Below are 27621 nucleotides of genomic sequence, written 5' to 3'. Positions count from 1 at the left end.
TAAATTCATATACTCAACTAATATAATCAACCATTCTTGTACCATTGGGGCTTCCCCCCCTTCCAATTCTGGGCTATAAGTGTTTGGGCCACTGCACAAGCATATAACAAAACATTTATTCTATCTCCGGGTATATTTCCAGATATTATATTATATTTCCGGTCTTTTTTCAAACGCGATTTTTAGCATCTTTTTAAATTTTTTGTATACCTCATTCCAGAACGTTTGAATTTTTATACACCTCCACCAACAATGAAAATAATCTCATATTTTATCTTGGCACTTCCCACATTTATTGGATTTTGTTTTATAAATTTTTGACAATTTTTCTGGAGTCAAGTGCCATCTACCTTGTCTGATGTTTATGGCTGCCCAGCACTCTTCCAAATGCGCTCAGCCACACTTCAATTCTCTTCAAACGTAGCAGAGTTGCAGCACAGCAAGGACGCTGGCAGTTGTCTGTGTCTCAGTTGTGGTGTCTCAAATAACAACTGACACCAATGCTTCTATTCTAATAAGTCTTTATTTAGAAGCATAAAGTAACAGAAAAACCAACTGAAGCTAGCTGCATGTCTGCATCTCTTATCTCTCTTACAGAAGCAAAAACTAACTCTCTCAGACTCATACTCCTACATACAGTACTCAGACAGACTGAGACAGAACAAACACGGAGAACAAAGGAGAAAATGCCCGGATAATATGGGCAGTCACCCAGAGAATAAGAACGCCCACAGGAGTGTTTAATTCTGTCCTGTCTAAAATCCCAACAAGACTTCTGGAAAGGATTAAGTTTGAGAACCAAGGTACCACTGTACATAGAATAGCTCCCCGTTGTAAGAAGGTGTGTTTGAAGATGTACAAAATTAGTTAAGTAAAGGTAAAGGGGCCCCTGACCATCAGGTCCAGTCGTGTCCGACTCTGGGGTTGCGGCGCTCATCTCGCTCTATAGGCCGAGGGAGCCGGCGTTTGTCCGCAGACAGCTTCCGGGTCATGTGGCCAGCATGACAAAGCTGCTTCTGGCGAACCAGAGCAGCACACGGAAACGCTGTTTACCTTCCCGACGGAGCGGTTCCTATTTATCTACTTGCACTTTGATGTGCTTTCGAACTGCTAGGTGGGCAGGAGCTGGGACCAAGCAACGGGAGCTCACCCCGTTGCAGGGAATCGAACTGCCAACCTTCTGATCAGCAAGCCCTAGACTCTGTGGTTTAACCCACAGCGCCACCTGGGTCCCTTCTACAAAATTAGTTAGCTGCCTGTAAAGATTAGAACTTACATAACGTAGAGTCTTTGTCTGATCTGCAAATTTTGAAAAAGGAAAAACTCATTGGCAGCTTTTTATTTCATTTCAATACATTTCTTACCATCCCTTAAAAAACTCCAAATATGTACATGTAACAACATTACCACACATCTTAAAATACTAATTTTAATTCCCTTAATTCCCAGCCCACTGAGAACCGCTGCTAACTATAATGGAAACTAATGGGGGAATTTTTGGAACCAAATATTTGCTCTGTATAGTTCTCTGAAATATTAAATATTGTATCACTTTATAGCAAAAGCAACTTCTTTCTTTTTCTGTAATGAAAGCCATGCCCCCGCTTCCCAAAGATATGTGTGGCAATGCAAGGTCTCCCCAACTTAAACAGATCAACCCTGTTTCATTTTGAGTCAGGCTCCAATTCAAGCCTGGCCAAACTAGGCTTGCCATATGTTTTAAACAAAGACTAGCCTAAGATCCAGGAGATTTCCCCCATTCAAAGTTATTTTCAACACCCCCCCCAATTCATTATAAATCATTTCCCAGAATGCTTTTGACATCTTACACAGCCACCACATGTAAAAAAGGTACTTTCCTTCTCTTTGCATTTCCAGCAGGAACTACTGTTCTTGGACTCCAAATACCACCAGACCCAGTCAGGACGGCCCACTGTGATGATAGGAGTTGGGAGTCCAAGAACATCTGGTGGGCACCATATTAGCTTTGTTGTTGTTGTTTAGTCATTTAGTCATGTCCGACTCTTCGTGACTCCATGGACCAGAGCACGCCAGGCACTCCTGTCTTCCACTGTCTCCCACAGTTTGGTCAGACTCGGGTTGGTAGCTTCGAGAACACTGTCCAACCATCTCGTCCTCTGTCGTCCCCTTCTCCTTGTGCCCTCAAACTTTCCCAACATCAGGGTCTTTTCTAGGGAGTCTTCTCCTCTCACGAGGTGGCCAAAGTATTGGAGCCTCAGCTTCAGGATCTGTCCTTCCAGTGAGCACTCAGGGCTGATTTCCTTAAGAATGGATAGGTGTGATCTTCTTGCAGTCCCTGGGACTCTCAAGAGTCTCCTCCAGCACCATAATTCAAAAGCATCAATTATTTGGCAATCAGCCTTCTTTATGGTCCAGCTCTCACTTCCATTTATACCCTTGGATAAAATTACGCATTTGGATGTCCTCTTCCTTACCGCAGGACTCAGGTGACCTGAGCCAACATACAAGGAATATTTACTTTGTACCATGTGTCATAGTATGCATGTCTGGAATGTTTTTACTTAACTTGTCTTGTGGGCACAACTGATGCAAAACACCTTGCTAAATCTTCCTCTCTCCTTGCAGGATACCAGGATCTCTAGAAGTGGGCTAATTTCTTTGGCACTTCAGGGCACCAGGAAGTTCAGCTTCAGTGGTGGAAGACTGGAATGTATTTGGTTGTATTTTTCAAAAAGGTTCTTTCTAGCTAAATATTCTACTTCTATTTTTTTAGGTTGACTGCTGTGATTGATGTTTTGCTGTAGAAATGAAAATGTTTGCAGTGTTTAGCTCTCATGTATATTTCATCAGCACGTGGCACAACACCTTGATCAATTTTAACTGCCTCGCCAAAGGAAACGGCTCTGTTACGTAACTGCAGTTGCATATGAAATGGTTTTGATAGCCTCTCCCGAGAGGATCATCAGCACTGCAGCAGTAGAGATAATATTCCCAGCATCTATTAGCCACTGAAATTCATGTTTATGAATGAGGCCGAAAGCTGGGAGAAATGAACGGGCAAGCCACAAAGATCTCGACTCAAACAATGTGGCACACTCTAGGATGTAACAAACTGATAACTGATAACAAAAATACGCTTCCCAGCCAGCTTTTGGTTATTTTCCCTTTAGAAAAGCAATATGAAAAGACATAGACATTCAGAAGCCATGCATAAGTTAGATATGTATTTCATTTCAATATATAGAGAAGTTTCTTAGGTGTATTCTCTTTTCTGCTTTGCAAGCAGCATCCCCACTCAATGTGTTTAGGACTACAATTTCCCTCAGCTACAAGCAGCACATCTAAAACATCTGGAGGGCAGCAGATGTAGGGAAAAGTAAAGCTATATGCAGCCCAGGTTCCTTTTATTGCACCGGAGTTTATCCAAGAACTCGTGCAAGCTTTTGCAGAAAGGGAAGCGTGAGAACTGCTACAAGAGCTTCCTATGTGTGGTGTAGTGGTTAAGAGCGGTAGACTCGTAATCTGGGGAACTGGGTTCATGTCTCCGCTCCTCCACATGCAGCTGCTGGGTGACCTTGGTCTAGTCCAGGGGTGTCAAACTCAAATTCATCGGGGGCCGCATCAGCAGTTTGGTCACCCTCAAAGGGCCGGTTGTATCTGTAGGACTATGTGTCCACTCTTTATTATCATAAATTATTGTCACTGCATTCAATTATTACTGTTTTTTGTAATAATGTAAGTAATAACTAGCTCTGAAAGCAGAAACATAGTCAGAATAATGGCAAGTAGATATTCAAATGTACAATTATTGTACAATTTATTGAAAAATGATTTTTGGTAACTGCACTGGGTGGTGGAGGCTCGCTAGGGTTTCATGCAGGACCTTTGCAGAGCTACTAGTACCTGGAGATGCTGGGGTCCTTCTGCATGCAGAACAGATGTTCTGCCAGTGAGCCACCACCCTTCACCAAAGGGACTGGCTGAGGTTGACTCACTGGAGCTGCTCTCCTGGTTCCAGGGTTTAAGGGCCAGAAGTATAAAGCAGCATCCTATGTTTCTGAGGAGAGGGAGAGGGAGAGGGAGGGGAGGGGAGGGGAGGGAGGAAGGAAGGAAGGAAGAAAAGAGGGAGTGGGAGGGAGAGAGGAAGGAAGGAAAGAGGGGAGAGAAAGAAGAGTAGGAAATAAGGAAGGGAATAAAGAAGGAAAGAAAAAGAAAGAGGGAGAGAAGACGGAAAGGGAGAAAGAAGGAAGGAAGTAGAGGGAAAGAAAGAATAAGAATGAGGGAGAGGAAGAAAGAAAGATGGGAAGGACGGACGGAAGGACGGAAGGAAGGAAGGAAGGAAGGAAGGAAGAAAGAAAAGAGGGAGCAGGAGGGAGAGAGGAAGGAAAGAGGTGAGAGAAAGAAGAGTAGGAAAGAAGGAATAAAGAAGGAAAGAAAAAGAAAGAGGGAGAGAAGACAGAGATAAAGAAGGAAGGAAGGAGAGGGAAAGAAAGAATAAGAACGAGAGAGAGGAAGAAAGAAAGGGAAGGGGGGTCGCCGCCTTGATTCAGCGGCAGAAAAGAGTGCGAAGGGACCCCCCCCCCGGCCCCAGCTGTTTGTCGGCGCTTTGTCAGCGCAGCGCTTCAGCAGCAAGGTCCCGCTGGCTGGGGCGCTCGGCGGGCCACATGATGAGGTCTGGCGGGCCGGATTTGGCCCCCGGGCCTTGTGTTTGACACCCATGGTCTAGTCACACTTCTCTGAAGTCTCTCAGCCCCACCCACCTCACAGGGTGTCTGTTGTGGGGGGGAGGGGAAAGGAGATTGTAAGTCGCTTTGAGACTCCTTCGGGTAGTGATAAAGCGGGATATCAAAATCCAAACTCTTCTATGGCAGTCAACTCTCTTGTATGTCTTTGTACCACACTTGCAAACGTTCCTTACAGGGATGTCAACTTGAAAAAATATTGGGAGGGGGGCAGGTAAGCCCCACCCCACATAATCAATCACATGATGCAACGCACACACACACACCATTTGAATGACAATGCCAATCAACCTGGGGGGCCTGGCCCCCTCAAATATTTTGTGGGGACACACACAAAGGGACCTTGGCCCCTAGGAGCTGGCTCCTATGATTTCTTATGACTTCCTAACACTTATGGTTCCATGGATTAAACTCAGCATTCTGATACTATTTGAGAAAGATGTAATCCGCATAGAAATGGATACTGTGCTGTTTCACATATGGGTGAATATCACTTGATCTTCTCACTCAAACTCTACTCAATATTGATTCAGAGTAGATTCCAATGTATAGTTAGCAGAGTAACAACTTAAACACATTGCAGGATTCCCAAAAAATAGACCGGAGGCAATTATATTTCAACCAGCAGAGGATTGGCACCGTCCATAAGAAATCCAGTTGCAGCAGACTTAACTTAAACTTACAATGTACAGAACACCACACCAGAAGGAAGAGAGATGAAGAGAGATAGGAAGAGAAAGTGTGAAACTCAGGCTCCTTCTGGCCTCTTATGAACTTGATGAAGAGATAACAGCATGAACTTGACGAAGAGATAACAGAACCAGCGTAAACCAACTGTTCTCAGCTTCTCTGAAGGAATAACCCAATCATCAGGAACCTTCTGTTTGTTTAATAAAAAAAATTCCTTCAGTAGCACCTTAAAGACCAACTAAGTTTTTATTTTGGTATGAGCTTTCGTGTGCATGCACACTTCTTCTGTTTGTTTGTTTGTTTCACACAGAGAAGATTCTATAAGCTTCCAGAACCCTCTTGAATTAATTAGAATAGGAAAAATATCTACACATCAGATCAATACTTTCTGCACTAAGTAATGCAAACTGACAGATCTCCCGTCAACTTGATTGGGAACTTTGGGAACTGTTTTACAAATACACAAGTATCGCTTGATTACCCGAGGAGCATTCATGCTGGCATGATTGCTCATCATAGGATGACTCGAACTTCAAAATGCCCGCTGATGGGCACCCTAAGGAAACAGTGGCTCCTTAGCTGCTGGCCATGGTGCTTAGGGGCAGTGCAGAAGCTAAAGTGGGAAGCTGCAATTCACCCACTCTCACACAATGCCCCCCAATGTAGTGTTGTTTTGAGGGCATTGGTGGGGGGGTCCATTGGGAAAGTACCGTGGAAACTTCCCTGATTGCCCCTCAGGGGCGTTGTATGTCATTAAAGGGACACGGGTGGCGCTGTGGTCTAAACCACTGAGCCTCTTGGGCTTGCCGATCAGAAGGTTGGCGGTTTGAATCCATGCAACAGAGTGAGCTCCTGTTGCTCCAACCCAGCTTCTGCCAACCTAGCAGTTCAAAAGCATGACGGTGCAAGTAGATAAATAGGTACCGCTGTGGTGGGAAGGTAAACAGAGTTTCCATGTGCTCTGGCACTCATGGTGTCCCGTTGCACCAGAAACGGTTTAGTCATGCTAGCCACATGACCGGGAGAGCTGTCTGTGGACAAATGCCAGCTCCCTCAGCCTGAAAAGCGAGTTGAGCACTGCACCCCATAGTCGGCATTGACTGGACTTCACCATCCAGGGGTCCAGGGATGTCACATTGCGGCAGTGGTTCTTCCGAGGCCTAGCGGGTTCTCAGAGATTGCGTCTGAGACCTCGTGAGACCTCCGAATGTGACTTCCGGTTCCCACCGGAAGTTGCATTTGGGGGCCTAGCAGGGCCTCTGATGTTGTCTGGGAGGCCACGTAGGGCAGGCACCCCCAAACTGCCACCCTCCAGATGTTTTGGCCTACAACTCCCATGATCCCTAGCTAACAGGACCAGTGGTCAGGGATGATGGGAATTGTAGTCCAAAACATCTGGAGGGCCGAAGTTTGGGGGTGCCAGGCGTAGGGGCTCCAACGTGACTTTCAGTAACCAGAAGTCATGTTGGAGCCCCATGTTGTGGGTTCCCTCACACCTATGGCCCCCTAGATCTGGCGTTGATGCCATCCACATAGTTCCACCCAGTGCTATTTTTCTAGAAAAAAAACAGGTGCCAGAACTTACCATGTTCTTTTAGAATGGCAATGGCACCCACCTGAGAAGTGCTGGAACTTAGTTCCTGTGAGTTTGTCCTGGTGGGGGGGGGATGAATTGGTTCCACCCAGAATCAAAACTGAGTGAGGCATACCTGGGAGTGGAATCAGCACTGGGCGTTACCCTTAATCACAACTGCTACATACCCACTAACACCAATATTAGATATTCTGCGGGGTGGAGGGGGGGGAGGAATTGTACTTGCACAGTGCAGTCTTATCTGTCACAAGCATCAATCAATATATTACTTTGCAGCACCAGAGTGCAAAATAAAAAGCTTGAGGCATATTTCAACACAGTTGTCTTTTCTTATCTTCTGGCGAGAGACTTTTCTTGTTGAGAGGACTTCTCAAAGAGCTGTCAAATTGGTAACTCCGGCCACAGATTCAGCCTTTCTAAAAAACAATTACAGCTATGCTTCCCCCCCCCCGGGTGCCTTCAGAAGAAGATGGGCAGCGTGGTGTGTGGAAGCTATTATTATTATTATTATTATTATTATTATTATTATTATTATTATTATTATTATTATTATTTCAATATCCAGGGCGGTGTACAACATTAAAAACACATTTCAGAACATCAATGATGATAAAAACCATAATAAAAAGCATACTAACTAACGGTTGCAAAGGCTGTGATCAACATCAGTACTTTTGTCTGCTCTTCCTTGAAACTTATGTTTATACAGTGTTCTATGTTTACTGAATTTTGGGAGAATGTGCTGGATTGTATAACTATGACTATTCAGGGGGGAAAAACAACCCAACATTTTCAGCAGAGAATACTCTTCTGAACTATATACCTACTATGTGGAAGTTAACAACTAGACAACAAAAATGGATTGTATGTTCTCTAATGGTTGCCGAGAGGCTGATATTGATGAACTGGAAGAATAAAGACATAATCTCCTTTGATCAGTGGGTTGATAATAAGATAACGCCTGCAACCTACGAATGGACTACTTACAGACGTAGACTTTGCTTGGATAAATGTGACAATATTTGGAACAAATTTATACAAAATGTAGTAGGCTATGAATATTTACATTAGGATAATAATTTCAAATTTATAAAATTATGCATGGGTTAGGGTATTTTTGTATTTATTCATATAATTTCCTCTCAATTTACACAGTTGTGTGTTTTGCTTTTTCTTTCCTTTTCCTTTTTTGTATCACTTTACAGTGGCACCTCGGGTTACAGACGCTTCAGATTACAGACGCTTCAGGTTACAGACTCCGCTAACCCAGAAATAGTACCTTGGGTTAAGAACTTTGCTTCAGGGTGAGAACAGAAATCGCATGACGGCAGCGTGGTAGCAGCGGGAGGCCCCGTTAGCTAAAGTGGTACCTCAGGTTAAGAACAGTTTCAGGTTATGAACGGACCTCTGGAATGAATTAAGTTCTTAACCCAAGGTACCACTGTACTGCTTTATACAGTGGTACCTCGGTTTTCGAACGTCTCCGTTTACGAACATTTCGGTTTTCGAATGCTGTAAACCCAGAAGTAACTGCTTCAGTTTTCAAACGCGCCTTGGAAGTTGAACATGCCACGTGGCTTCCATATTGAGTTTTCTGTATTGAGTTTTCCATATTGAGGCTTCAGTATTGAGTTTTCGGTTTTCAAACGTTTTGGAACTTGAGCAATTTTTCGGAACGGATTATGTTTGAAAACTGACGTACCACTGCAATTGATTCCCACCCCCAATAAAATATCAGTTTTAAAAATAAAACTTCTACCTGATCTACATTCTTGATCCAGATTGGGTCCTTGTACCTGATACTTGCCTTGAAAGAACAGTTGCCATTGGTGTCAATGGGAGCTCTCCTTCCAGTGCAAATAGCAAGTATCGGGACCACGGTAGAGGTAAAGGGTTAAAGCCCCCCCATACTTTTTGCCAAGTTCTTGATCTGGATCAAAGGGCTCTGTGTCTGCTGTCTCTCCCCCCCCCCAAAAAAAGAACCTTTAACAACATGACTAACTGCCCGAATGGTGTCATGTCTAGCTTGGCGAGCAGCGCTTGAAAATAGCCTGTTACAACCATTTAAGCAAATTCTGTGTCACAATGGAACCCTCCAAAAAACTACTACAACAAAATACCCCACCTTACCTTAAAAGACTGCACTTAATTCACATGCCAATCGGGTTGCATGCCCTGTCCCCCTGTAAGTGCCTTTATAAATCTCAATTACGGTGTTAAAGGTGCATCGTGTCCACGTTAAAGAAAAATAAATTATAATAATCAGTTTGCTGTACTCAGTGTGGCCGTTTTACTCACTCCCCAATCAATAAACAAACCTTTAAGGCAGCTGTCAGGTTCAAAGCAGCCTGTAGATTAGAAATAAGTCAAAACATGAAGCCTGCAGACAAAAGCAATGCCACAATGATTTCCATCCCCACCCTCCGTTTTTGGTTAAAATTGGTTCATTTGTTGTTCCCTTCTGGTACAATTCCTCATTCTAAGGAAGGCAGGCCTGTCACCTTAAGTTTCCAACTAGCTCTTACGTAACCCACCAAGTGAGCACATTTCATCTTAATTCGGAGCCATAGATCTGCTCTTTTTGCTTAAGGGAGCAATAATACCCCACATATCGAAAGACCAGAGCTGTTGCATAACTAAAATGAATAGTCTTTACGAGGCAGCTTAAGGTCAAAAGTGTCCGTTCGCTATATGATGAACCGAGTTTTCTCTACTTTTTGTGCTGAATAAATTCCATATATTTTTGCACTTTGATCCACTGGGATCCCAAGTTTTGTTCAGACAAATTCAAAGCAACTGCCTGTTCGGTTTACCATGAAAGAGAATCTCAAGCATTCATCTGAAGATTCTTGTATCCATGCAAAGAATTGTTCCTATAATGCCCATAATGTCAGCCCCCCGCCCCAGTCATAATATAGTATAATGCAGGGGTCCCAAAACTAAGGCCCGGGGGCCGGATGCAGCCCAATCGTCTTCTCAATCCGGCCCACGGAAGGTCCAGGAATCAGCACGTTTTTACATGAGTAGAATGTGTCCTTTTATTTAAAATGCATCTCTGGGTTTTTTGTGGGACCTGCCTGGTGTTTTTACATGAATAGAATGTGTCCTTTTATTTAAAATGCATCTCTGGGTTATTTGTGGGGCATAGGAATTCGTTCATATTTTTCTTTCAAAATATAGTCCGGCCCCCCACAAGGTCTGAGGGACAGTGGACTGGCCTCCTGTTGAAAAAGTTTGCTGACCCCTGGTAAAGGAAACATAAAATACTCCATTGCTACCAATATTCTTTAGGAAACCACGTCACCTTGTAAAGCTGAAATATAATAACAGAATAGATTTCTTTTTTTTTACTTCTTAATTAAGGGCTAGAGAAAGTTGAGTGCCGCCCAAAATGGACCAGGATATTGAAAGTAATTCCAATCCAAGCCGTGATGTGTTGGCTGTGTTTATTGGCTGTTCAATGGCATGGCTGGATAGAGGCTTCAGCTAAGAATTCATATTTACTGCTGAATAGATCGCTTAATGTGGGTACAATATTGATATATTATTGATATTGGATATTGCTAATCGAGGCAACGGAATGCAATTGTTGAAATGTTGGTGGTATATTATTTGTTATTTGTTATGCATATGTGTTTAAATTATCCATACTCTTACCTGCTTCGAGTGCAATAGAGTTCTACAAAATATAAATAAACTGATAATAAAAATGACTGTTGTCTAGAAGCACATGTTTAGATAAATGTGAACATAGACTGCCAGGAGAAAGCTTTCCTCTCTGTGTGCCTTATTCTGTCCAACGCAGTATGGGGTTGTGGAAATCTTAGCCCTTCACATCTTCCGGGGCAAAAGAGACCTGGAACGCAAAATAGTCTGAAGCTTAAAAAGGAGCTGGTTTGGGTCTAATCTGAGCTCAGCACATTAGATTGCTTTAGGTGAGCCCGTTTCAAACTGAACCCCGTGAAGCTCATCCCTCTCTAACACTGGCTAAATTCCTTCAGTAGCACCTTAAAGACCAACTAAGTTTTTATTTTGGTATGAGCTTTCGTGTGCATGCACACTTCTTCAGATACACTTGAAACAGAAGCCAGACCCTTTTTTAGCTTAAAGATATTAAGGGTCTGGCTTCTGTTTCAAGTATATCTGAAGAAGTGTGCATGCACACGAAAGCTAAATAAATAAAAATAAATAAAAACTTAGTTGGTCTTTAAGGTGCTACTGAAGGAATTTTATTTATTTTATTTATTTTGCTTCAACTCAGACCAACACGGCTACCTACCTGTAACTGGCTAAATTTGTATCTCCTTGCATTTAGGGAAGCTTTTACTACTGGATGAATCATTGTATTTTAATATTCTGCTGGAAGCCACCCAGAGTGGCTGGGGAAACCCAGCCAGATGGGCAGGGTATAAATAATAATAATAATAATAATAATAATAATAATAATAATAATAATAATAATTATGTTCCCATTCTCTGTTCAGACATGACACCTCAATTTGGTTCCCCTCTCCTGGAATCCTAATTACATATGCAATAAGAGGCAGGGTTGAGACCTTCATCCACAACTGCCCCTTACTGAAACTTTCTCTCCTGGGAAAAGAGATGGAGTTAAAAAAAAAGCCTCCAACATTTCTCAGATGAAAACAGGGATGTCCTATTTCATAACGACAACAACAACTTAATTTTTTTATACCTCACCCATCTGATTAGGTTGCCCAGCCATGCACTGGGCAGCCTTCCACCTATATAAACACATAATAAAACATTAAACTTCTAAAAGCTTCCCTATACAGGGCTGTCTTTGGTTGTTTTCTAAAGGTTGTATAGCTACTTTTCTCCTTGGCTTGGGGGGGGGGGTCAAATAACTCCAAATAACATTTTTCCAACAGAAATAGGGACGTCCTAAGAAATAGCAGGACATTCCAGGATCAAATCAGAAACCGGGATGGCTTCTCTAAATCTGGGACTGTCCCTGGGAATTAGGGACACTTGGAGGATCTGAGAATAAGAGGACAACTGCACCTCTTTTTCTGGAAAAATAGCACTGCTGTAGACCTATTCCCTTTATTTATGCCACTGGCCCTTCTACTCAAGTGCTGACAGGAGCAATGATGTGTCCCAGGGCGAAACAGCCACTAATTGAGTCAATTATAAATCACATGGAAGGAGAGCTGAGTCCTTGGTGCAACTCTTTCGTTTGACCCTAGTGGCCTTTGTCCTAGAGATGCAAAAATGCACCCAAAATATCTTTAAGCTAAAAAACAAACAAACAAACAAACCCACAATAACCCTGCTACTTTTTATAGAAAGACATAATCTGCTGGAATTGCCTCGATCTGTTTATAAGAGCCTAGTAAGATAAGATATTCCTCCTTATTGCCGCTTAATTAAAAGGCTTTCCTTTTACATCAAAGTATCCGTTTCATGTCAAATGCATTTCAGTTTGATTCCAAATGCATTGATATCTTACTCTGTTTTTGTCTTCAGTGTGCAGATTTTCCAGAGCATGCAACTTAATGGTCTCTCCAAACAGCATGGTCATTTTTAGTAAGTGCAATTTAGGACATATTCTACATAACCGCTAGGAACTAGGAAGCCATGCTAAAGAGGCTTAAAGGTCTATAGGAAAGTGTCAGCAGTATGGTTAATACTTGCAGTAATACTGCAGTACAGAAACTCAGCCAAGGACTGGCTTGAGTGATGGGTGCAACAATGAATAAAGAACAGAGGGAGGCTTATCAGCATGATATGTAAAATGCTAGCCCTCTAAAGGAGCTGCAGTTAAGATTCAACTTTTTCCTTTCATCTTCAACTATGTACATGCAGAGGAACTGAAATGCACAGCATACCTTCCTCACCGCATTTTCCCCTCCAAATGATTAATTTTATTCTACATAATTATTTGAAACTTGAAGACACCCATGCATACTCTCTCATGTACACATACATTCACCGATCAGGAGAGCACAAAAATAGGCCTGCCATACGTCCGGGATTTCAAAGGCAGAAGTGATGTCCTGGATCTTAGGCGAGTCAATTTAAAAAATCACATATTATTGGTGTCAAAGCTCAACAACTTTGGGGTTTGTCTAAGAAAAAGCTCAGCAATTTTGGGGGGGTTTCCTAAAAAAGCTTGAAATATGAAATACCAATAATTTTGGTACCTCTTTGTGCTCTGTTTTCTGGCTATAAAAAAAAAGCTGAACAAGTTTGGGGTTTGTTAAAAAAAAAGCTGAACAACTTTGGGGCATAGCTGCCAAGTTTACCCTTTTCTCACGAGGAAGCCTATTCAGCATAAGGGAATTTCCCTTAAAAAAAGGGAGAACTTGGCAGCTATGCTTTGGGGTCTTCCTAAAAAAAAAAGCTCAACAACTTGATTTTCACTTGTTGAAATATGGCAACACAAAGAAGGTGTACAGATATACCGTAGAAACAGTTTTAATGTGTTCTAAGTACAGAAAGGCTGCTTTGTATTAAGGTGTCTGCCTTTCCTGGCTACAGAAATTTGCAGTGCTGGTAGGCAACCTTTTTTTTTTTTGTGGTGTCACTATTCTGTCACAGGGAGATCCTGACACACAATGTGAGCTCCACATCAAGCACACTTTGATGAGGCAGCATTGTCTTGCCATCCGGTTGACGTGTGCGATCTTACTCTTCGACTGTCTCCGGGTAACAGGGACAGGGCTTGTTTTCTAGCACCTGTCACTGGTACAACATCGTCCTTCTTGCGTCTTTCAGGGAGATGTTGTTGACAACTTCGCTGGGTTTTGAGCCGTGCTTTTTTTCAGGGGGTCCTCAAGGGTACGCAGTAATGGCACCTCTTTTTCTGTTGTTAAAAAGTGTTGTAAAAAACTTCATGGTGAGTACCAGCACCTATTTTTTCTAGAAAAAAGCACTGGTTTTTAGAAGTTTAACATCTGGATGGAGGTTGGAGATGAGAGAGAGAGAGAGAGAGAGAGAGAGAGAGAGAGAGAGAGAGAGAGAGAGAGAGAGAGAGAATACCCCCCCAAACCAATAACCCCCTCATCCCACAAATACATTACATTTAAAAGGATATAAGATGTTAATCAGCCAAAGGTCTGGTTGAAGAGGAATGTTTTTGACTGGTCCCCTTTTCTAGCGAGGAAACCTATTCAGCATAATGGAATTTCCCTTTAAAAAAGGGAGAACTTGACAGCTATGCCTCCCATACACTCCAACATTTCTCTGATGAAAATAGGGACATCCCTTTCTATAATGATAATTTTACTATTTATACTTCACACATCTTACTGCCCCGGTCACTCTGGGCAGCTTCCAACATATATAAAAATATAAGAAAACATGAAACATTTTTTAAAAAACCTTCCCTTCAGATGGCTTGGGGGGGGTCGGGTAACTCCATACCCTCCAACGTTTCTCCAATGAAAATAGGGACATCTAGGAAAAGTGGGACATTTTGGGATCAAATCAGAAACCAGGATGGCTTCTCTAAATCAGGGACTGTCCCTGGATCCTGTTCTATAAACAGCAGTCATCAATAAATCAAACAAACAAGCCAACTTCAAACCATGGATTACGAAGCTGGTTTGTATGAATGGACCATAGTTAGGGATAAAGCAGAATCCCTGATTTGGATGAGAGCCAGAAAAACCGAAAGAAACCATGGCCCAGGTTCTCCTCCAGGGCAGACAAGCTCCCTGAAGACCACTTAAATTTCATTTACAAATATACTTTGGGTACGGTTCTTGGTTAGTAAACATTGCCATTTCATTAATTCAGTGGGACTTACATGTGAGTAGACATGTATGAGATTGCACACCACCAACTCTAATGTTGAAAGCAGAGCAACATATGAATCCAAGCATTTCAACTCCTGATGAGAGGAACTATCTCTATCCAACGAGGTCTTACAAATAGCGGGGGAGAGAAGGAAATGCGAGGGAGATAGTGAAAGATACAGGAAATTGAATGCAGATTTCCAAAAAAATAGAGGGAGGCAGTGGAAGACAGGAGTGCCTGGCGTGCTATGGTCCATGGGGTCACGAAGAGTCGGACACGACTAAACGACTAAACAACAAAAAAACAAGCTCAATGCAAAGAAATAGAGGAAAACAACAGAATGGGGAAAAACCAGAGATCTGTTCAAGAAAATTGGAGATATGAAAGGAACATTTCGCATAATAAAGGACAAAAGTGGAAAGGACCTAACAGAAGCAGAAGACATCAAGAAGAGGTGGCAAGAATACACAGAGGAATTATACCAGAAAGATATGGAGGTCTCGTACACCCCAGGTAGTGTGGTTGCTGACCTTGAGCCAGACATCCTGGAGAGTGAAGTCAAATGGGCCTTAGAAAGCACTGCTAATAACAAGGCCAGTGGAAGTGATGATATTCCAACTGAACTATTTAAAATTTTATAAGATGATGCTGTTAAGGTGCTACGATCAATGTCCCAGCAAGTTTGGAAAACTCAGCAGTGGCCAGAGGATTGGAGAAGATCAGTCTACATCCCAAACCCAAAGAAGGGCAGTGCCAAAGAATGCTCCAACTACCGCACAATTGCACTCATTTCACACGCTAGCAAGGTTATGCTTAAAATTCTACAAGGCAGGCTTAGGCAGTATGTGGACCGAGAACTCCCAGAAGTGCAAGCTGGATTTCGAAAGGGCAGAGGAACCAGAGACCAAATAGCAAACATGCGCTGGATTATGGAGAAAGCTAGAGAGTTCCAGAAAAACATAATTCTGCTTCATTGACTATGCAAAAGCCTTTGATTGTGTCAGCCACAGAAAACTATGGCAAGTTCTTAAAGAAATGGGAGTGCCTGATCATCCCTATCTGTCTCCTGAGAAATCTCTATGTGGGACAAGAAGCCACAGTTAGAACTGGATATGGAATAAATGACTGGTTCAAAATTGGGAAAGGAGTACGACAAGGCTGTATATTGTCTCCCTGCTTATTTAATTTATTTGCAGAATTCATCATGTGAAAGGCTGGACTGGATGAATCCCAAGCCAGAATTAAGATCACCCAGCCAGATGGGCGGGGTATAAATAATAAATTATTATTATTATAAATTATTAAATATAAACAATCTCAGTTATGCTGATGACACAACCTTGATGGCAGAAAGTGAGTTGGAATTAAAGAACCTTTTAATGAGGGTGAAAGAGGAGAGTGCAAAATATGGTCTGAAGCTCAACATCAAAAAAACTAAGATCATGGCCACTGGTCCCATCACTTCCTGGCAAATAGAAGGGGAAGAAATGGAGGCAGTGAGAGATTTTACTTTCTTGGGTTCCATGATCACTGCAGATGGTGACAGCAGTCACGAAATTAGAAGATGCCTGCTTCTTGGGAGAAAAGCAATGACAAACCTAGACAGCATCTTAAAAAGCAGAGACATCACCTTGCCGACAAAGGTCCATATAGTTAAAGCTATGGTTTTCCCAGTAATGATGTATAGAAGTGAGAGCTGCACCATAAAGAAGGCTGATCGCCAAAGAATTGATGCTTTTGAATTATGGTGCTGAAGGAGACTCTTGAGAGTCCCATGGATTGCAAGAAGATCAAACCTATCCATCCTGAAGGAAATCAGCCCTGAGTGCTCACTGGAAGGACAGATCCTGAAACTGAGGCTCCAATACTTTGGCCACCTCATGAGAAGACTCCCTGGAAAAGACCCTGAAGTTGGGAAAGATTGAGGGCACAAGGAGAAGGGGACGACAGAGGACGAGATGGTTGGACAGTGTTCTTGAAGCTACCAACATGAGTCTGACCAAATTGCGGGGGATAGTGGAAGACAGGAGTGCCTGACGTGCTCTGGTCCATGAGGTCACGAAGAGTCGGACAGAACTAAATGACTAAACAACAACAACAACAATCTCTGCTGCTGAATATATACCGTTTGCTTCTCCCAATGTTGCGTAATATTCTACACACCCTTCCTCATCATGTGCATGTAAATGACAGAAATCTAAAGAACTGCAGTTTTCATTCAAAATAGCTTATTTAAACACTCGTGATAGGGTACAAATTTGAAAATGTTTGTGAGTTGTTGAAACCTCAAGAGCATGCAGAGGTCCTTGTTTTGGCTTCACTCTCCCTGCCTTCATGATTCATCCTTCTTTTAAACGTCTTGTCATAGACTTTTCTTTCAGAATGACTCTAGAATACGCAACAATGCACCATGCTGTGAACTAGGCCTCCTTATAAGCAGCACACTGGGGTGTCTGTTTGGTAATAAGACTGGCATATAAAATGAAGTTTCTGTATGGCTCATTAGATATGAACGTTGGGTGACTCATTCCTTATGTAATCAACTTTATAAAAATTCATGGCGAAGTACTTGTTTAGTTGCGCGATACATTTTTCATAAACTTTCCCAAGGAGATGAAGGACTGATTGGGAGTACAATAAAGTACATGAAAATCCCAGGATGGAATCGGAGTTCTAGTGAAGGCCCACCTCTCCAGAAAAGGGTGTGGAAAGGTGGAAACGCAAGCTATCTAGGAAAAGGATTCTGAAACCTGAGGAAGATGGCTTTATACCACTTGAAAATGGGATCTCTCTCTCTCTCTCTCTCTCTCTCTCTCTCTCTCTCTCTCTCTCTCTCTCTCTCTCTCTCTCATTTGTATGCCCTACAACCACTAGGCAGCTCCACCCAATTTGACTCCTACTGACTTTTAGACCAGAATGCCAGCTAAAAATTAAGTTGCAGGTTTTCTAATATAAATATTATTACATTGCATTTCATTTTTGCTCTGCATTTCCTAAGGGACCTGGGCTGTGTGTTCAAATTAAGGATTGAACTGAGACATAACTGTTTAACTACTGGATTTGATATTCTCAAAGATGGGGAAAACATCCATTTTTTGTTTGGTTGTGTTAATAGCCCTGGACATAGCTGCCAAGTTATCCCTTTTTTACAGGGATTTTCCCTTATGCTGAATAGGCTTCCTCGCGAGAAAAGCGAAAACTTGGCAGCTATGGCCCTGGATGCATCATAAAAGTTGCATTCACATGTGGAGTTTATCGTTTTCGTTTTACTCCTTATGAAGCTAGTGCTTCCGACCCATTTCCAAACATTCATTAAACACCGCAGTACATGTTAAATTTGTCCCCTCATGTCACCCAGTATGGGCCATCACTGTATATTTCTGCTGGTGCCATTGTCTACATTAGGGATGGTGAACCTGTGGTCTTCCAGTTGTTGCTTGACTCCCAGCATTCCTGAACAATGGCTATTCTTGCTTGGGGCTAATAGGAGTTGGGGTCCAGCAACATATGGAGGGCTACACTTTCCCCATTTCTGACCTTTAAGGTAGCTTTCAGAGTGATTCCCATGGATGGATTATGTAAGAGCATCATGCCATAATGCGTGTGCTCCTTGAATATTCCATAACCGGCATCTAACTAGACTCCAGGATCTTCTAATTTACGAGATTTCTGAAGTATCTTATAGTGTTGCAGAAGGTAAAGGACCCCTGGACAGTTAAGTCCAGACAAAGGGAACTAGGGGGTTGCGGTGCTCACCTCGCTTTCAGGCCGAGGGAGCCGGTGTTTGTCCACAGACAGCTTTCCGGTTCATGTGACCAGCATGACTAAACTGCTTCTGGAACACCATGACAGAAACCAGAGTGCATGGAAATGCTGTTTACCTTCCTGCCGCAGTGGTACCTAGTTATCTACTCGCACTGGCATGCTTTCGAACTGCTAGGTTGGCAGGAGCTGGGACAGAGCAATGGGAGCTCACCCCGTCGTGGGGATTTGAACTGCTGACCTTCCGATCGACAAGCCCAAGAAGCTCAGTGGTTTAGACCACAGTGCTACCAGCGTGTGCAGAGTTAGCACAACAAAGGATGTCCAACTTCCCTTTTCAGCTCATTTTGGACCAAAAACGTTTGAAACCAGGCTGTCATTGCTTACCTTGCAGGCAATGTGGGAGCTACTGCTGAATGGCATAATATAATTTTATATTCTGCAATATATGTATTCAGTTCCAGTCAGGAAGAATGAAGAGCTATGGATGGAGCCATCTGCGCAACGATGAAATTGTAGCCTTCTGTATCATTATCCCGTCAAGGTTTCCGTCTTTCCAAGCCTTGTGAGCAGCATGCAAGAATCTAACTTTATGGGTAAAAAATTAATGGCACCATTTTTCCAAGCCAAACAACATTTCATAAATCCATATGCCAGCAAATGACACTGCAATTCATCAAAAGAAGGGCGAACGGAAGATAACAGCCATCTCATGTTCCATCTCAGCGTTTCATTAAACAAGTGTGAGCCTTCTGATGAGAGTTTCTCATAGACGCACATTTGTACTTAATATTGATGTGTCAGCTTTGTGTAAAACTCTGGCTATTTCAGTAAACATTAAGCTGTGCATAATAAAAATCACCACGGAGAATGCAAATTGCTTCTCAAATACACTTTTACTTCTTGTTGCTGTAATGTTGTTGTTTAGTCGTTTAGTCGTGTCTGACTCTTCGTGACCCCATGGACCATAGCACGCCAGGCACTCCTGTCTTCCACTGCCTCCCGCAGTTTAGCCAAACTCATGTTCGTAGCTTCGAGAACACTGTCCAACCATCTCATCCTCTGTCGTCCCCTTCTCCTTGTGCCCTCAATCTTTCCCAACATCAGGGTCTTTTCCAGAGAGTCTTCTCTTCTCATGAGGTGGCCAAAGTATTGGAGCCTCAGCTTCACGATCTGTTCTTCCAGTGAGCACTCAGGGCTGATTTCCTTAAGAATGGAGAGGTTTGATCTTCTTGCAATCCATGGGACTCTCAAGAGTCTCCTCCAGCACCATAATTCAAAAGCATCAATTCTTCGGCAATCAGCCTTCTTTATGGTCCAGCTCTCACTTCCATACATCACTACTGGGAAAACCATAGCTTTAACTATACGGACCTTTGTAGGCAAGGTGATGTCTCTGCTGTAATAATGTCGCTGTAATAGAGACAAGCATTTCTCTCTCTTTTTCCTTTTTGTGTGTGGGGAGTTCATCTGGAACTCACTGAGTTCCGGAATCTCTCAGGTGGGCACCATTGCCATTCTAAGAGAACAAGGGAGATCTTCATGGTGAGTTCCGGGACCTCTTTTTCTCGAAAAATAGCACTTCTATAAGCCAAAGAGAAGTGTTCTTGTGCATTAAACTTCACTACGCATTTCAGCATGAATTTCCAAATACATCTTTTTCTCCAATTTCCTCTAATATATGCATTTTTCCAAGCTTCTTCCCCCCCCCCATATACAATGGCACCTCCGGTTGTGAATGGGATCCGTTCCGGAGGTCTGGCCAGATCCCAAGGTTTTCGCAACCTGAGGATCACTGTTGTACACATGTGTGCAGTTGTAGACCGTTTCTGCGCATGTGCGCTTCTGGGTTTGCCCACTTTCTCAACCTGAAGTTTACGTTATCGAAGGGTAACGTAACCCAAGGTGCTACTGTAATGATTTTTTTAAAATATTATTTTGATGAGTATATGCATCTTTCATCTGTGGTTTTAATCTATGGTTTCCAGTCAGACAAGAGCTAGTTTAAGTAGTATTCTTCTGTCCTCCCTGGCACTTTTCATACCAGCGGAGTCACACACAAGATTACACAGCTGCACAAAGTGTCATAAACGGCTCAAGTTCTTAGCTAAATATCTTAATCTTTTAAATTTTTATGGTGTTTTATTCCTCTGGATAAGTATTTTAAGTATGATTAATCGGTATATTGGTGGTTAAATCCCAGATCAATCATTTTTATTGTTTGTGCAGAGAATTATGTAGAAATTCTGGTTTAAATGCTGGCTGTTTTCCATAATAAACATTGATTGATTGACCGATCTATGGTTGCTTTTAGCTTTGTTTAAGGGTTTTAATGCTTAATTACTAATTTATTATTTTATTGTGAAATGATTTAAAATTGCACACACTGCGCTGAAACCTGAATAGTGTGAAGGGTGCTACAGAAAATTTTTATATGGGTAAAGGTAAAGGACCCCTGGATGGTTAAGTCCAGTCAAAGGCGACTATGGGGTTGCAGTGCTCATCTTGCTTTCAGGCTGAGGGAGCCAGCGTTTGTCCACAGACAGCTTTCCGGGTCATGTGACCAGCATGACTAAACTGCTTCTGGCGCAATGGAACACCACGACAGAAACCAGAGCGCACAGAAATGCCACTTACCTTCCTGCCACAGTGGTACCTATTTATCTACTTGCACTGGCATGCTTTCGAACTGCTAGGTTGGCAGGAGCTGGGACAGAGCAACAGGAGCTCACCCCGTCATGCGGATTTGAACTGCTGACCTTCTGATCGGCAAGCCCAAGAGGTTCAGTGGTTTAGACCACAGTGCCACCCGCTCGCTCATTCATACAGCTCCTTCAGTTGTCTTTGCATATAACCTGAAATGGGTGAGGAATCTCTCTCTCTGTGTTTGTGTGTGCGTTGAAAGCCACATGCCTTTGGAGAGTAATGTGTTGGGGGTGGCCTGGCAGTAGTGGGAGACCAGAGACAAAAGTGGGTGGGGTCACCAGCTCTCTCTTTTACTCTCTTTCTTTCAATGGGAAGATCCAATTGCTGACAACAAATTGCCAGTGTTTGTTTAAAAGAAAGCAAGAGAGAAAGAGAGAAAAGTAAGGAAGGAAGGAAGGAAGGAAGGAAGGAAGGAAGGAAGGAAGGAAGGAAGGAAGGAAGGAAGGAAGGAAGTCATATTGCTACCAGTCACTTTTAGGGGGTCATCTTGCTACCAGTCACTTTTCCAAGAACAAACTGAAAATTGTATACTGAAAATTCATGCAGCGTAAAAGGAAATCAAATTTCCCCTCCTTCCAAATCTTTCCCCTGTGATTTTAATTTGCCGCACTGATGGAACTCTAGAGAGAATTTATTGACTTGCACACATCTTTATCCTGATGGATATGAAGCAAGTGCCTTTCATCTTGCCTTATGCGATGGGGGACTAGCTCCAGAATATTTGTTGGTTAAGTTTGTCAGGGTCCCTGTGGGATATGATTGAATTACATTTGTGAAGCGGGAGCTGATGAGAAACAATGCACCATCTTGGGGAAAGGAAGAGAAAGTAGCACGCCGACTGCGCTACCCTCCCGAAGGTGCAGAGGGACAAATAAACACAATGCTCACCATTCAAAAAGCCATCTGAAAACATTCTTTTGTAAAAAGGTTCATTTGTCACTGCTAGTGCCAAATGCAGGCACTCGTTTTCCTTTGCATTCTAGCAAACTGGAAGAAGAAGCAAAACGAGCAGAAAAACAACCACTAAAAGTGCCCGTTTCTCTCAATGGAACATTTCATTGCCACAAACATCTTCCACTGAACGCTTACAGCCCGTAAAACAACATTTAAACTGGGAGGGAGGATCTGACAAATGGCTGATATTGAGTCTATCTCCAGTGGTTTTGTTTTGATGAAGCAAGAACTTGCTGGTGAGAAGGCAATTATTTGCTCCATAAAACCTGCCCCAAGATTACAGACCCTCCAAGTGTCCCTATTTTCCAGCTGCCCCCCGGCCCCTCGCTGGGTATGCCCATCTCTCTCTCTCTCTCTCTCTCTCTCTCTCTCTCTCTCTCTCTCTCTCTCTCTCTCTCTCTCTCTCTCTCTCTGGCTTTCTTGGCAAAATCACCCCCTAAAATGCCGTTTTTGAGCTATTTTTATGGGAAATTGGCACTGCCAACATGGGCTGCCATACGTCTGGATTTCCCCTGAGATTTTCTTGTTTTCTGACCAGTCACTGCTGCCGACTGCAGTATTCTGTATATGTCCTGGAAATTCCAGACGTATGGCAACCCTATGTGCCATCACATTAAACAAGCTTTTAAAAAGCTTTTTAAAAGTTTTTGAAAAAGCTTTTTAAAAGTTCTCTTAGGTTGATGACTTTCATTTTGAAGGGGAAACAGCCATGCAGAGCTCTGATCTAATCCAGTTCATCTCTGCTTGGGATTGTTGCTGTTTTTCAATTGCTCTGGTTTTGCACAGTTTAAATAGCTCGCTTTAATGTAAGTTGTAAATGGTTTTGATTATGGTTTTATCTTTTGTGCTCTCGTGTTGAGTATTATGTGGAAAGTAAACAGCAAATGGTTTATATGCATAAATAAATATAATTACGGCATTATGACCTGTAATGTTTGGTACTGGCCATAACACCATAATTATATGTATTTATACACCCATTACATGTATTTACACACTCGTAGTAAGATTTCCTTAGAACACAGAATATTTTCCTGGGAATAAATCTATCCACATGGAGAAGTGAAGTTTGCAGAACTGGTAAGCGTTTTCTACATATTAGTACCATTTCAAAGCCTGAAAGTGCCACCGATTTGAACTTCACTTATTATCTGTTTGAGAGATCTTGAGCACAGCTGGAAGCTATGTTGAGCTTTTTGCACATCAAAAAGTGGGGAAGTGACTGATCGTGCTACCATTTCCTCTACCCTTCCTACGCTATTCAAAATAAGCATTGCAAAGATATATACTGAGTTGTGTGGAATAATCTGCCCCCAAACTTTAGGGATATATCTCAATGGAAACTCGGACCAATGTGGTGATTTGATAAGGTGATTCATCCTTAACAGAATCAATATAATTCCACAATATATTATCACAATCTTAGGAGAACAACTCTGAAGGCAAACTTTCCTGAGATTTTTTTTCACACCAGGTGGCCTCAGAAGCACAAAGGACCTTTCAGATCTATCATCTACCTACCTACCTACCTACCTACCTACCTACCTACCTACCTACCTACCTGTGTGACAATATATTATTTACAACAGTTAATGTAAGTTAGCAGTTAAGAAAAACCCCTTTAGACTTTACATTCATGCCCTAATGAAACAATGAGCCCATGGAAGGAATGACCATCAGGTGACCTTTGTTGCTTTTATTTGCAAAGTGTTATCATCCTTGGGAATGCTGACTGGGAGCTGATATTTAATGGATAACAAAAGTGACTTTGGGCATGCAAGCGGACGAGAGGTGAGGGGAAGTCACACTACACAAGCGGACCTCATTCCTGTTGGATAGCTCCATTGGTGAGAGCGTGGTGCTGATAACACCAAGGTTGCAGGTTTCGTCCCCATATGGGACCGCTGCATATTCCTGCATTGCAGGGGGTTGGACTAGATGGTCCTTTGGGTCTCTCCCAATTTTATGATTCTATGATTCTGCTACTCTGTTTGTTAACCAGGAGGCTGGTGGTTCGAGCCCACCTCCTGCAGGAGTATACCTGAAGGAGCATCTCCACCCCCATCGTTCAGCCCGGACACTGAGGTCCTCCTTCGAGGGCCTTCTGGTGGTTCCCTCCCTGCGAGAACTGAGGTTACAGGGAACCAGGCAGAAGAGGGCCTTCTCAGTAGTGGCGCCCACCCTGTGGAATGCCCTTCCATCAGATGTCAAGGAAATAAACAACTCTCTGACTTTTAGAAGACATCTGAAGGCAGCCCTGTTTAGGGAAGTTTTTAATGTTCGATATCTGTGTTTTTAATATTATGTTGGGAGCCTCCCAGAGTGGCTGGGGAAACCCAGTCAGATGGGCGGGGTATAAATAATAAATTATTATTATAATATTATTATTATTATTGGACCAGATGACCCTCAGGTTTCTTTCCAATTCTACAGTTTATGATTCTATGTTTCCCCATGTGGATACCCACTTAGTGTCACATTGAATTCCTCCCAATTCCTCCCATACTTCTGTGTATGTCTGGGTTTGTGTGAAGAATGTTCAATGTTGTGTGTGTATGTCCCATCCAGTGCAATGCCTTGCCCAACACCTCACGAGCTGAAACGGACACCACCTGCCCCTGGCAAAGTATCGTTCCTTTAATCCTACATCTGTTTACACCTGCATGCTTGCTTGCTTGTTTCCTCTGTCTCCTCAAGGTGTTACTACCTTGTGGTTCCTGCCAGACAGCCCCTGCTCGTGTTTAGAAAGGGTGTATGATATAGAAGGCTGATTGCCAAATAATTGATGCTTTTGAATTATGGTGCTGGAGGAGACTCTTGAGAGTCCCATGGACTGCAAGAAGATCAAACCTATCCATCCTGAAGGAAATCAGCCCTGAGTGCTCACTGGAAGGACAGATCCTGAGGCTGTGGCTCCAATACTTTGGCCACCTCATGAGAAGAGAAGACTCCCTGGAAAAGACCCTGATGTTGGGAAAGTTTGAGGGCAAAAGGAGAAGGGGACGACAGAGGACGAGATGGTTGGACAGTGTTCTCGAAGCTACCAACATGAGTCTGACCAAACTGTGGGAGGCAGTGGAAGACAGGAGTGTGCTCTGGTCCATGGGGTCACGAAGAGTTGGAAATGACTAAACGACTAAACAGCAACAACAATGTTATACTGTAGTCATCCATTTTCAAATGGGAACTTTACAGTAACAGTTGAACACATTCATGTGGACACAACACAACAAACATCTGCCTTCATTTGCATTTTGAGCGGAAGTAGAACAACAAACCCGAACAACAGAACTGTGAAATCCCCATTGGCTATGCTCGCAAAAATGCCTAATAGTCTCATTATCGGAGCGGGGATTTTAGCCAATTATATCTTTTCTTGGATGAGGAACCAGAACAGATTGGATCCATCTGGGATTTGTACCATGATCTCATCTGACAGAATCCCAGAAGCGGAACTTCATACGACGAAATAATGCAGAAACCGCATGACTGACAGCCCAGTCTTTGGACGGGGTGTGCCAACCCTTAAGGATTCAAGGTAGAGCATAGCGACAACAAGCCCAGAATAAAATCACAATATGAGAGGTCACACTCGAGTTTTTGCCATGAAGACATGGGCAGAATTGCCAGCGAAAGGCTTGCAGTTTTGGTCTAACTCCAGAACGGCAGTAACGCAATCCAAGAATATCTGGGTGAGTTCCACTGGAGGTAACAATTGTGTGTCAGTGTGATCCTTTGGCTCTGCTGTGTTGGCAGCCTGACAATGACAAAGCACTGTCATTGGTTTACTGGGTATTTCCAGCAGGAAGATTGCAAGTAAAATTATATAATTTCAAACTACACAGTAGTGCCGGAAGACACTTGCACAAAGTCTATGGTGGCGCTACCAACACACATCAATTGCAGCGCAATACCCCAACAGCCCCTAGCAGTCCTTGGGGTGGCAGAGACAGGACAGCCTTGCTCCCTTGCCTTCTGAACACTGAGGATTGCTTCAAGTTCCTGAGAGGGAGAAAGGCAAATCACAGACCCTCCGAGTGTCCCTATTTTCCAGGGACAGTCCCAGATTTACAGAAGCCACCCTGGTTTCCAATTTGATCCCAGAGTGCCCCACTGATCCTTAGAATGCCCCTATTTTCACTGGAGAAATGTTGGAGGATATGGAGTTATGTGAACCCTGAGCCAAGGCAATAAGTAACTATACAACCTTTAGAAGACATTTGAAAGTGGTCCTGTACAGGGAAGTTTTTTTTAAAAAAATGTTTAATGTTTTATTATGTTTCTATATAAACCGGAATTAAGATTGCTGGAAGAAATATCGACAACCTCAGATATGCTGATGAAACAACCTTGATGGCAGAAAGTGAGGAGGAATTAAAGAACCTTTTAATGAGGGTGAAAGAGGAGAGCACAACATATGGTCTGAAGCTCAACATCAAAAAAACCAAGATCACGGCCACTGGCCCCATCACTTTCTGGCAAATAGAAGGGGAAGAAATGGAGGCAGTGAGAGATTTTACTTTCTTGGGTTCCATGATCAATGCAGATGGTGACAGCAGTCACAAAATTAAAAGACGCCTGCTTCTTGGGAGAAAAGCAATGACAAACCTAGACAGCATCTTAAAAAGCAGAGACATCACCTTGCCGACAAAGGTCCGTATAGTTAAAGCTATGGTTTTCCCAGTAGTGATGTATGGAAGTGAGAGCTGGACCATAAAGAAGACTGATTGCCGAAGAATTGATGCTTTTGAATTATGGTGCTGGAGGGGACTCTTGAGAGTCCCATGGACTGGAAGAAGATCAAAAGACCCTGATGTTAGGAAAGATTGAGGGCACTAGGAGAAGGGGACGACAGAGGATGAGATGGTTGGACACAGTGTTCTCAAAGCTATGAACATGAGTCTGACCAAACTGCGGGAGGCAGTGGAAGACAGGAGTTCCTGGCGTGCTCTGGTCCATGGAGTCACGAAGTCGGACACGACTAAACGACTAAACAACAACAACAACAACAACAACAACAACAACTATGTTGTATATAAGTTTTATTAAATTTTCTGTTTTACAATTCAGAATATTAATTTTTGTTGTTGTTGTTGTTTAGTCGTTTAGTCGTGTCCGACTCTTCATGACCCCATGGACCAGAGCACACTGGTCTTGCACTGCCTCCCGCAGTTTGGTCAAACTCATGTTCGTAGCTTCGAGAACACTGTCCAACCATCTTGACCTCTGTCGTCCCCTTCTCCTAGTGCCCTCAATCTTTCCCAACATCAGGGTCTTTTCCAAGGATTCTTCTCTTCTCATGAGGTGGCCAAAGTATTGGAGCCTCAGCTTCACGATCTGTCCTTCCAGGGAGCACTCAGGGCTGATTTCCTTAAGAATGGATAGGTTTGATCTTCTTGCTGAGCGCAATTGTGCGGTAGTTGGAGC

The sequence above is a fragment of the Zootoca vivipara genome, chromosome 3, assembly GCF_963506605.1.
Source record: "Zootoca vivipara chromosome 3, rZooViv1.1, whole genome shotgun sequence".
NCBI lineage: Eukaryota > Metazoa > Chordata > Lepidosauria > Squamata > Lacertidae > Zootoca > Zootoca vivipara.
The sequence above is the reverse complement of the archived record's forward strand: the minus strand, read 5'-3'. Positions refer to the sequence as shown.